The sequence below is a fragment of the Scophthalmus maximus genome, chromosome 9, assembly GCF_022379125.1.
Source record: "Scophthalmus maximus strain ysfricsl-2021 chromosome 9, ASM2237912v1, whole genome shotgun sequence".
In the NCBI taxonomy this organism is placed as follows: Eukaryota; Metazoa; Chordata; class Actinopteri; order Pleuronectiformes; family Scophthalmidae; genus Scophthalmus; species Scophthalmus maximus.
Window position 1 is genome coordinate 3,527,780 of NC_061523.1, and position 13,099 is coordinate 3,540,878.

General features: G+C 43.2%; 1 long non-coding RNA gene across 3 annotated transcripts; it reads right to left on the reverse strand.

Moving 5' to 3' along the window:
• Nucleotides 1–1,775: 1,775 nt before the first annotated feature.
• Nucleotides 1,776–12,421, reverse strand: LOC118319867. 3 transcript variants are annotated; one of them, XR_004796125.2, is made up of 2 exons: nucleotides 10,312–12,421; nucleotides 1,776–3,800 (listed from the first exon to the last, which is right to left on the reverse strand). It is a non-coding gene; the product is annotated as an uncharacterized LOC118319867 (long non-coding RNA). The 3 variants fall into 3 exon arrangements; XR_004796127.2 differs by having other exon boundaries at nucleotides 1,776–10,229; XR_004796126.2 differs by having other exon boundaries at nucleotides 10,067–12,421.
• Between the last annotated feature and the right edge of the window lie 678 nt (nucleotides 12,422–13,099).

Below are 13,099 nucleotides of genomic sequence, written 5' to 3' on the forward strand. Positions count from 1 at the left end.
GGAGTAAGATGCAGTCTGAACAGATGAGTTTTCAGTCTGTGACGAAAGCATGTATGCAAAAATGTTATATTCCAAAGTCCAGGAGATGAAGAAAATACCACCCAGCTCTTGGTACAGGCCATGGTTATCTCTAACCTAGACTACTACACTTGCCTTCTGGCGGGCCTCCCATCATGTACAGTGAAACCACAAATGCACAGCATGTGAAACGCCAAATCCTGTGTCTGCACCCATCTAATTGAACTCAATCACACAGGCTTATGCTCCTACACGGCCAATTCTGTTCTTCCAAGGATCGTCACCTGGCACTGCCATGCCTGCACGCAAGGAAATCACAGTCCAGACTGTTCTCGCATGTGGGTCAATGGTGGAATGAGCTGCCAAATGCTTTCACAGCAAGGGGCTCCATCTGTCTTTAAGAACCTCTTGAAGACTCATCTCTTCTGAGTGCACCTCCTCTCCTGACACCTAGCATACCTAACCAACACTTACTGTGCACTTGTTTACTTGATTGCCTTTATCTTATTGAAAAGATTCAACTCTTATTTCTTCAGGGTCTCGTATTTACTGAAGCTTTAGTGTTGCCCCTCCATTGTGAGTCACTTTGAATGAAAGCATTTGCCAAACTTGCCTGGCATGAGCTAATGCCATGTTAAAGAGAATGTTAAAAATAACAAAAGAAAAAATGGATCTGCCCATTTATCGGGTCTGACTCCCACATTTAAAGAGTTCTTCCTTGGATCATGTCCCACCCCTCCAAAACATTTCATGGAAATCAGTTCAGCAGGTTTTGAGTGATCCTCCTAACAGTCAGACAAACGGACAGACAGAATTGAAAATATAACCTCCTTGGCAGCAACCAACAAATGTAAAAGTAGAAAATACACAAAAGACGACACAAAACAAATTTTCCATATGCAAGACAGAAGATTCAGTTTAAACAACTTATGAATAGGTACACAAAACAAAACAAACAAATTCCCTTCCCTCCAGAAGGCAGTTAGAGTTATCTCAGGACACTTCAACTTTAGCTGGCACCTACACATACAGGCTGGAAGCTGTTAAAAGCAGAGAGAGCACCACCATGAAAACACATCACTGACACTTGTTACACTGGTAACAACGCTGTGGCTCACCTTTGCATTATTTTATTTTTTTAATTAAGCAAGCAAGTTTTAAATCACATTGTTCGAAATAAACAGTCCACATATATACATGGATCCGTCTATAACTTGGTCCAATTAAAAATGCACAGATACATTTTGATCCAAAAATGCTTTTTACGTTATTAATTCAAGAAATCGGAATTATTAGCAAAAATGTATTATTCAGAAGAAAAAAACAAAAAGAGAATAACAACAAAGTGAACATATCTGTATGTTTCATAGCCCAAGGGTTAACATCACTTACATTCCATTGCATGGGGGTCTCCTGATGATTTGGCAACACTAATATCATGTGTGACCTTCATGTGCATCACAACAAGAAACACAGTATGAGTTTGAGAATGGAGGTGTCTGTCCTGCTGCTTCAGGATACTACAAAATGTTGCAGTCCTGTGTCGTGTGTCCAATGTCTATATAAGCTGCCATATTTAAGCAGGACAGTGGAGTGCTATCACCAGTTCAATGGCTTTGGTGACTTGCGCCCCAGTTGCCACCTATCAGTGACAGCAATTTTAACTCTCCGACCAGGAACAGTTCCTTATTCCTACAAATAGACTGATACATATGTATACAACCATTCTAGAACAAAAATGAGAGCTGCAGAAACAATGACTTAATTACGATTAACAATAATCGTAAGTGTTTATTGTCAAGATTATCAAACACACATCACCTTACCCAATATATGTATACATGTATGTACTCTATATAAACATAACGACCTGTATGTAACAGAATTAGAAAATAAATCTTTATAAAGTCAATTGCTTTGCAGAAAAGTACATTTATATCTCTAAAAGCCTGCATCTACTCCATTTTGTGTCAGATGTGTATAATTGGGCTGCAGTATATGTATTGATTTTGTGTGATTGTTTTATTTTTTTCCCTTAAAACTAATTTGTGCTGCACATTTCATATATGTTGGCGTGTGTGTGTGTGTGCAGAGGGGTGATTTAAAAGTCAGCATGGTTTTTCAGTTGCACAAATTAACTCTTTGCATCTTTCAAATGAGTGCACCACCTTGTTGTGTTAAAAACCTTTAGCAGTAATTATACCCCCAATAACACCTTTACATGTTTGAAGGTATTATTGGGTGTATAGATGTATTGAGTATTGATTATGCTCTCGGTTTAGCAACGATAAAACAGTTCCATATTAAGGAAGAAGTCCAGTTATTTTCAACATAGGCCATACATCATGTGTTTTTTTCTTACCATTAGTTGGGGGAAAAAGTGAAATTTTTACCAAATTCATGATGCAGCTTGGATTTGAACAGAGCAATGCTAGTTCATTGAGGGCCTGCAATTAAAGGCAAAAATGCAATTAAATCATGCCACTTGTGCCATATACTTTGTCATGTCTTCCTGGCTAATGGTAGCCATATACCTGATCGTACTGGTTTATACTGTCAATGTTGCTTTACACAACGAAGATATTTTAAAGTTTGAGATGGTCCACTACAGAATATCCCCAAATTACCATATTGACAAATGTTCATGTTTATTATTGATTCATGACTCTGAAAATTTAGCAATAACATTTCAACTCTTTCTGGTTTATATCAGCAAATTGAGAATAAGGTTTGTTCAGGCAGGCCACAAAGTCAAGCTCAGCCACAATCCAGTGCGGGGATGGGTAACTGGCAGCCGCATCCGGCCCGCGTCGTCACTCAGTGCGTCCCGCGAGTCAAACCCCCACAAATAACAATAAATTGTTGGTTTCACAGGCTTGAGCGGACCATTTGACCACATCTGAACCAGATCCACACCGTTAGAGGACGCTCCCAAAAATGCAAGAGGCTTATTGCCAAGCACCTGGGGTCTCGTCTGGTCTTGGCCATCATGCCAACTACACACGGCAAAGGTAGACATGAGTGGCCAAAAAAGAAAACTAGACCAAGAGAATAGTCACCAAGCACAAATACTTGGAAGGGGGATTTAATTCTTCCATGTATTGTTTTGTTGTTCACCTGACCTAACGGTTGGCAGAGCTCTGGTCGAGTGCTGCGCTGGGCAATGTGTTTAAAAGTTTCAACAACAATGTTGCCAAATCATGAAAATACAATTTTGGTAAACATTCGGACATCAATACAAAATTTGGAATGATAAACAACAAACAGTAACATGAACATTAACACAACATTAAGATTTGATTAATATTAATTATATATACAGTATATCTTGTGTGTATGCATGTCAGTCATTCACTGACCCTCAGGTGGTGGCATGTTAATGCATATTGTGCAGCAACATATGCTGTCTGAGAGAATTTTTAATTTTGAGTTGACTTTCAGAAATCTGACTTCACAGAGTTGAACTTGTTAACCAGATCCCCTATAACAGTGTAGAAGTCTGTAAAAGAGCCCTTCATGCCAAATAGAGTCGAAAGCTTTCTTGAAATCAATAAACAAGTGAATATCTAACCATTTTTTGTTAGGTGTATATGTTTGTTAATTCAAGTGTGAAGGGTATTGTGAGAGGCCTGGCTCAACTCGAGGGGATTTCAACCAACAATTGGAATAAAGACCACGTCAGTCTCGTTAAAAAAAAAGAAGTTTGTTTTATTACATAACAGGTGGGGCATAATAACTTAAATCCATCCTGGAACGGGGGAGGCTGTCCACCTCTACTGTGCCTGGAGAGAGAAACCAGAGGAGAGAGGGTGTGGGAGCCAAGTTAGACTGCGACATGTTCATGTTCATGCTTAGTCTGGAATGAGTGCAGTTTGTATCGTTTATAGAACCTTAGGTACAATAGTTAAGCCTGTTACTGTCATCTTAAGAGAAGTAGGTTATGTCCTGGACATCAAAGTATCAATGTGCCTTTGATGTTCTTCAGCATGACCTTGATGCTGACCAGTTAGTTCAGTTCAGATTCAGAAACCGACCACCGAGCGACAGTTTTCATACCCATCTGTACTTTGCTTTGGATACATCTGTAAGGTTTCACAAACTGTGGATTAAATATTTCGTTCTACCCGTTACACAGGAGTACCGTGAAGCTTTTTCCCACCAGAATGGTGTACACAAGTCCATTCAAGGAAACCAACCAGTCTTAGCTCACACTTTCGTAAGAAAACCTGCTCCACACGGATGGATGGTCAAGGAGAGGTACTGAGGTTGTGAGTAAAGTTCATCTCTCTAAAGAAGAAGGAACCAGTTAAGCCATTAACCTAGCAAATGGAGCAAGAAGCAAAGATGCAGCTGTTGAAACTGGTGCGGTTCTGAAGAGCAGAGGGGTGACGAAAGTCATATCTAAGGCAATGGAAAATGATAAGGAGCAAGCCATTGGGTTAAGGGAAAGGCTAGCTCAACTAATGGGCCAAAAGAAGCTGATATGCCAAATAACGGATGAACGTGGTTACAACGGCTTAACAGAAATTCAGTCCGAATTGGAAAAGTTTGACGAGCTGCTCAAAGAGTTCTATGTGTCAGATATTTACGTCAAAGGGACATATCATCAACACGCTGAATAGGACGAAATGAGCAGGAATCAAACTAGCTGGTTCAACCCAAGGCCGTTGCCTTCAAGGTCTTTATGAAAGAGATTGTTGTCTGGATAGACAGTGCAGAGAAACGTGTTGCAGAGGCTACACGTTACGACAAAGAGGACAGAGCTTCCAGATCGGGTTCCAAGGGTTCCTCTCGTGCTATATCTTCGACTTCGTCTGCACGACGGAAGGCAAAGTTGGAGAGCGCTACGTTGCGGGCCCGGGCAGTCACTGTTAAACTCAGACAACTATTGGAGGCGAAAGAAGCAGAGATGGAAGCACAAGTCCAAAGGGAAAGGATGGAAATGGAAGCACAAGTCCAAAGGGAAACACAAATACAAACCGAAAAGCTGGAGCTACAGGAAAGGGTTGCAAGATTAAAAAGGGAATTAAAATGGAAGAAAGAGGGAAATTCAAGGCGCCATAGCAGCTGCAGCTGACAGACTCATGATCAAGGAAGCATATGAAAGGGTTGGTGCCTTATATCAAAGCAGTTGCGGAACGAACACTTATTTGGCTCCCAGACGTCAAGAAAGAATTGACTGAGTTCAGAGGGGTGATTAACCAGGCACTGGGAGATATCAGGGAAGACCTAAAAACCACAACAACACATGTGGAGGAAGCGTAGCAGCGTGTAGCTGAAATCGAAGAGTGTAGCTCGGCATTTGAAGACGCGCTCTTGCAAATGAAACAGGCACAGGATTCCATACAAACAAAAGTGACTGATTTGGAGCTGCAATCTCAGCGGAAAAACATCCGCATTTACAGCATCCCTGAAGGCGAGTAAGAAAACAACATGGTGGCGTTTGTGGCAAAATTTCTGACATCAGAGCTGGCCCTGGGAGAAATTGATCTCAAAATACAGCGCTGCCACAGATCGCTGGGTCCGCGACCACCTTGAGATGCTTGCCGAGATCTTTTGTTTTAAACTTCTTAGAAAATAAAACCAAAGACCAGGTTCTTTCCACCGCATGGAAAAAGAAATTAGTTTTCTACAAGGACAGGTGAGTTTACTTTGACAACGATTACCCCACAGAAGTAATGAAGAAAATAAGGGAATATGTTGGAATAAGAAGAATGCTCAAGAGGAGAGGAGTACGGTTTCAGACCCCGCCTCCTGCCAAGTTCAAGGTGTCTGACAGCAGACCAAGGATCTATAATGACGCAAGAGAGTTTGCTGATGATCTACGGAGAGAAGGACTCTCCATCACTCAGGGAATAAGAGGGGTGTGGCTATATTGCTCCCTAATAAAATAAACTTCCAACTAACAGCGGAAATCAAAGATAAGGAAGGTCGCTTTATACTAATCAAAGGTACAATAGATCACATAGAAGTTACCTTACTTAATGTGTACATGCCTCCAGGGCATGATAGATCATTCATCAAAAAGATATTTAATCTACTGATTCAAGAATCATTGGGAGTTGTAATCTGTGGGGGCGACTGGAATGTTCAATCACAGCCCAAATTTGACTATAGAAATTTGAATAAGAAAAAAATGCAAATTCAGTAATTATATGAAAAAAATTACCTACTATTCATCACGCCATTAAGAATACTCGAGATTAGACTATTTTTTTATGTACACCGCAGACAGACACAGGATAAACGATTGCAAGATAGGTATTAAAGATTTCTCAGACCATTCAGGAGTATACTTCACAATGCACCTAGATAATAAAAAGTTAATATTAGTTAAAATTAAATATGGAGACTCAACCAAGTCTATTGAATGATAAAAAAAATGCAAAGATTTCATCAAAAAAGAATTGAATGATTACTTGCTAAACTATGATAATGGAACAGTATCACCTAATGTCCTATGGGATGCTTGGAAGGCCTAATAAGAGGACAACTTATAGCTTTCTCTACTTATAAGAAAAAAGATAAACAGAGACACTTACTGGAACTACAAGCAAAAATGAAGGACTTAGAAACTCAACATTCCACTCATAGAGATCCACAATTACTGGCTCAACTGAAATGTATCCGACAGGAAATAAATATGATTTAGAATGAAGAAAATTACATAAAAATGAGATTCAGTAGACAAAAATATTATGAAACTGGCCCTAAGGCTATGAAGCTTCTCTCATGAAGACTACGTAAACAAGCTGAGAGGACTATTTACAAAATAAGGAATTCAAGAAATAATAAAGTGTGCCACAATCTAGAGAACATTCAACAAGCTTTAGAAGACTATTATAAGGACTTATACAGCCAACCGTAAAAGGCTGATCATTTTGAAATAGACCGCTTCCTGGAATCTCCCCTCAATTGGTGTCCAACAAAATAGTTTACTGACCTCAGAGATTACTATAGCTGAGCTGGATGAAGCCGTTTCACGACTGAAGGCAAATAAAGCGCCTGGATCTGATGGTTTCATCGGTGAGTGGTATAAAACCTTTAGACCAGAGTTGACGACACTGCTCCTTAGATGCTTTAACTACACTCTCAAAGACGGGCAGGCAACCCAGTCTTGGAACAAGGCAGTAATAACAATAATTCCTAAGGGGGGGTAAGGATAAAGGCGAATGTAGTTCATATAAACCTATATCTATCTGACACTGATTATAAACTTTTTGCATCAATTTTTGCTAAAAGGCTTGAACATATCATCTCTGAAATGATGGACACAGATCAAACTGGGTCTGTCCGTGAAAGACAAACACAAGATAACATTCGGCGAACGCTGCATGTGGTTGATTATGTAATTTAGGAAAACATCAGTGCGTCACTGATTAGCCTAGACGCAAAGAAGGCATTCGATTCAGTTGGGTGGGGTTATCTTTATCAAGTACTAGAGCAATTTGGCTTCAACAAAAGATCAGTTCAGTGTTTTAAATTATTATACTCATCCCCAACGGCTAGAATAAGAATTAATGGGCACCTGTCCCAATCCATCACATTAGAGAGAGGGTGCTGCCAGGGTTGTCCACTCAGCCCCGCACTTTTTGTATTTTTTATACAGCCCTTAGCTCAGGCAGTGAGGGAAGATCCAGAGATTAGGGAGATCTCAGTAAGGGACACTGAATATAAGATTAGTTTATTCGTGGACAACGTTTTGTTGACTCTGAGTTACCCAGGGAAAAGTATACCCAAATTGATGTCCCTTTTGGAATTGTTTGGCTCCTACTCAGGATACAAATTGAATACACACAAATCCCAAATACTTTGTTACAACTTAACTGCGAATGATGAAGTACCAAGTATATTTAACTTTAAATGGAACTCTACGGTTATTAAATATCTGGGTGTATGGATCCCAAGGGACATCTCCAAAATATATGAAAGTAACCATAGTCCTGTTACTACATCAATTAAAGCAGACCTTAATAGATGGACGATATTACCACTATATATGTCGAATAGGATTGAATCAGTTAAAATGATTGTGCTACCTAGGCTTCTGTACCTATTCCAGTCTCTTCCTGTTGCAATTCCCCCCACAGCCTTTAATGAATGGAATAGGTTGATTTAAAGGTTTGTGTGGAATAGCAAGAGACCCCGGATTAAATACAAAACCCTATAATTATCCAAAGAGAAGGGCTGCTTCGCCCTTCCCAGCATTGAGGATTATTACACTGCTGCTCAGTTAAGACTACTTGTCTGCTGGTGCAATCCCGACTACACAGCTAAGTGGAGAGATTTAGAACTGAAACATTTTGAATTACCAGCGAAGTCTGTTTTGGGTGATTACCAAAACCGAGACTCCTACATGTGTAAACTAAACCAGTGGACCAGGCTGGCCCTCGGAGTGTGGTTTAAGACCTGCAAAAGGTTTCCCCTTGAGAAGCAGGCCAGAATACTGAAATGCGTGGCTTGTGATTCTGACTTTTTTACCATCTGGCCTAGACAAGCAATTTAGACAGTGGGTACTCAAAGGTATAACTGCTTACTGCACTATAATCAAAGGTGGTGGTCTGGAGACAAATGTGACTTCTTCAGGTATCTCCAGGTTAGGGATTATTTTAACGAAGAAATCAAACAGGACAGGGAATCTAACCTGTTAAATGTTTTCACCTAGGCTTATAAGATTGAAGGTAGCAAACATCTAATCTCACGGATATATAAATTACTCCAAAACCCACTCCACTACGTAGGTCAGACAGAAATGGGAGGAGGACTCCGGCCTGGAGATAACTTAAGTCGAGTGGAATGACATTTGGGAAAAACTACCAATTCAAGATCTTGGCGAAAATTTTCCTGGAAGAATATAATACGTTTTTTTGAGACAATGGAAAAGGTCTCCAGTCCTTCGGCCTCTATCTCTCAGTATGCTGTAGTGCTGTGAAGAACATTGAGTTCATGGATACGTTTAACAACACGCGTAACATACAGGATTCCACGTGAAGCTCCTATGCGAGCTGGAGGAAGAGTGGCATACAGAGGCCCACAATATCAACATTTATGCTCCACGACTTTGTGGACTTTGTTGACAGAAAGGCCGATAAAGCCAGGGACCCAATACATGGCAAGGGAAGGAACGTTGGCCTGAGGAGACAAGATCAAAGCCAGAAACAAGGAACGTGGTGATGAATCGGGGGTTAAATTCCAAAGGAGAGTCGCGCACAAGCAACGGCGGACCAACAAATACCGAAAACAACGGAAAGATCTTGGGAATAGTACCAGTACTAGTCAAGAGCAACAAAAGCCGAAAGATAACAACTACTTACGCTTTCATAGACTCTGGCAGTACCTCTTGTTTGTGTACAGAGAACCTGATGAAAGAGCTTAATATCACACGCAGAAAGACACGCATCTCGCTGCTGACTGCAAAGACCCAGGGGGAATGGAGGTGGGCCGATACTCAAATAGTATCTGCCTTGGTAGTGAGTAGCCTAGGCGGCAACAATTTCCTGGGGCTCCCAGATATATATTCCCAGAAAATAATTCCCGCAACCAAAGGTAACATCTCATCACAGGGGGAACTGGTTGGGTGGCCCCACCTGCAGCAGGTACAACTACCAAAATAGATACAGGGATAGGTCTGCTTATTGGGAGGGACGGCCACGAGGCCATTGAACCCGAGAAGTTCATCGCCAGCGTAGAGAAGGGCGGTCCTCACGCCGTGTAAAAGGCGATTGGCTGGATCATTAGTGGACTCTACCGGGAAAACATCTGCCACAGCTCAGCAGCACCAGACTGGAGGAACTCTGGAGTCAGCAGTTCAAGAGCAACTTCCCTGAGTACGAGAAGGATGAGAAACTGGAAATGTCCAGAGAAGACCGACAAATTCTTGAGATAGCCTCAGAGTCAGCTACACTTGTAGAAAGACATTACAGCATTGATCTGCCACTGAGGAACAAGGACCTACCACAACCACACTACGGGGTTAACCACCCTACAAAGAAAAAGCTCAGGGTGGTATTTGATTGTGGAGCAACCTGTACAGGGGACCAAATCTTACCAGCACCCTCATTGATGTCATCACCAGATTCAGACAGGAGGAGGTCGCCGTCATGGCAGACATCGAGGCAATGTTCCATCATTTGAAGGTGTCAATCGTGAGCTCTGTGTATGATCCTTTTAGCACCAGTCGTGCTCATGGCTAAGAGAATCCTGCAGGAGCTCTACAGGGAGAAGTTGGACTGGGATACCCTGATACCTGATAGGTTCGCTGACGAGTGGTCCAAATGGAAGACATCTCCTTACCTGCTAGAAGGCGTCAGTGTTTCAAGCTGGTAGGCTTTGGGAAGGCAGTGGTCATCCAACTGCACCATGGAGGAGTCTGGGAGAGGATGATCAGGTCTGTAAGGACCTTATGCACGCAGAAGGTGGAAGCAAATCCAGTATATTGCAGACATGTTCTTGAAGCGGTGGGTAAGGGAATACCTGCCGCAGCTTCAGGAGCGCCACAAGTGGTCCAGACCATCTTGCAACTTTGTCATCGGAGACATCGTGCTCGTCTGGATCATGGGAAAGATCGTTCAGACAGTCCCAGACAAGTACGGGATGGTGCGTCAGGTCCAGATCAAGACTAAGACCAGCATGCTGGACCGAATAGACAGTAATACATTACATTAGTTTATGTGGCTCCACATATAATTTGGTAATTGTCTCCAGATAAGAGCGCAATTAGGGGCCGGTATGTGGGAGCCAAGTTACACTGCGACATATTCATGTTCATGCTTAGTCTAGAATGAGTGCAGTTTATATCGTTTATAGTACCGTAGGGCTAATAGTTAAGCATGTTACTGTCACCTTAAGATAAGTAGCTAATGACTTTGATGTCCTGGACATCAAAGTATCAATGTGCCTTTGATGTTCTAACTGATGCTGACCAGTTAGTTCAGTTGAGATTCAGAAACCGACCATCTGTACTTTGCTTTGGATACATCTGTAAGGTTTCACAAACTGTGGATTATATGTTTCATTCTACCCGTTAAACTGGAGTACCATGAAGCTTTTTCCCACCAGACTGGTGTACACGAGTCCGTTCGAGGAAACCAACGAGTCTCTGCTCACACAGAGGGGTTAGGCTGGGTCTGGGATTATTTTGGTTCCGAACAGTCCACTCTTTTCCGAGTGTGTCCTTCCTTTGTTTCCTTGGGTCATCAACATCCTCTCGATCTTGAACACACAAACAGTCTTTTACTCACGCCCTCATGGTACGCGGCAGCTCCCACTGAAACGTCCTCGCTCTCCCACCTTCATCCTCTCCTCTCAATTTGTCTGCCTCTTAAAGCAGATCTGTGGTGCAGTCTTAATCAGGGGGAGATTAGCCACACCTGGGTTGCTTCCCTCAGCTTTAATCAACCTGGGTGCTGCTCGACTGTTGCTGCTCTCCCAGACAGGGACCAGGTAGTTGGGGAGATATTTCCCTCCGATGACCTTCCCCAGTGGCCTGCGATGTGGGAAGGGCCTCTGACCACCGTGAGGAGGGTGTTTCCCTTCTAACAGAGCCACCGGGGTGCCACATACCCCTTTCCCCAGCTCCAAGCCAACGTAGGGAGTGCCCGCCCATAAGCAGTCCTCCCTCCTTCACAAAACATCTGCATTTCCGGGCCGCTTCCCAGCCCAATGTTCCACCTGGAATTTTAAATTCTGCAGTTCCAAAAACAACTGGGTTACACAAAGGCCATCTCAACGGGGCATGATCTTTAACAATGATGAATTTCCTACCCCACAGATAATATTTCAGCTTTTCCATCGCCCACAGGACAGCCAGACACTCCTTATCCACAGTTGCGTAGTTCTTCTCATGCGCCAACAGTTTACGGCTTATGTAGGTGATGGACCTGGGACAGGACCGCCCCAATGCCAATTTCGGACGCGTTTCTCCGCAACAGAAAGGGCTTACAGAAATCTGGAGTTACCAGGACTGGTTCCCCGCAGAGGGCCTGTTGTAGGGACTCTAAGGCAGCTTCTGTAGCTGGCGTCCACTTGACCTGGTTAGGGAGACTTTTTCGAGTCAGCTCATGCAAGGAGGCTGCGACAGTGCCAAAGTTAGGTATAAATTGTCCATAATACCCCACTACCCCCAGAAAGTTTTTCACTGGGCTTTTGGTCAGTGATTGTGGGCAGGTCGCGGTGGCATTGATCTTCCCCCACTTGGGGCTTTACATTCCCCCGACCTACGGTATACCCCAGATAGTTAGCCTCCTCTAACGCCACACAGCACTTGGTCGTTTTCGCCTACAGTCCAGCATCTCTTAGGGCTCCCAGTACACATTCCAATCAAATTAGATGGTCCTTCCAGGTGCTGCTGTGGATCACCACATCGTCCAGCTAAGCTGCGGCGCAGGATCTATCCATTAAGCGCTGAAAGGTGGCTGGGGCTCCGTGGACCCCAACGGCATGACCGTGTATTGGAACAGACCCTCCGGGCTAGAGAAGTCCGTTTTCTCCTTACCCTGAGGGGTCAAAGGCACCTGCCAATATCCCTCGGTGAGATCTAGGGTAGTAATGAGCCGGGCTGGCCCCAACCTCTCTAGAAGCTCATCAACTCTGGGCATTGGGTAAGCATAAAACAGTGAAACTTCATTTAACTTGCGGAGATCGTTGCGGAATCGTGTGGAGGTGTCCGGTTTGGGAACTAGAACAATAGGACTAGACCAAGAGCTGTTTGACTCCTCAATAACCCCCAGCTCCAACATTTTCATCACCTCTGTCTTGACAGCTTCCCGCTGGGCCTCAGGAATGCGGTATGGTCATAGTCGTATTTCTTGCCCGGCTCCATCACGATGTCTTTGAGCTATATCTGATGTCCTTCCACGGGGTGTCTGAAAACACGTCACGGTTTATGTGCAGCAACTTTCTCACTTTCTGGCTCTGGTGAGGGGACAGCTGACTTCCCACCTTTACTTCTGGCTCAGCAAGGGACTTAACCTGGGCAGAGAGGACATGAACTGGAAGGTGGTCGAATGAAAAGGTTGACGTGAAACCCTTGTTCACTCTTTCGTAAGCCTAGCTGTTAGACATTGTAGTTCACCGGGCCGAC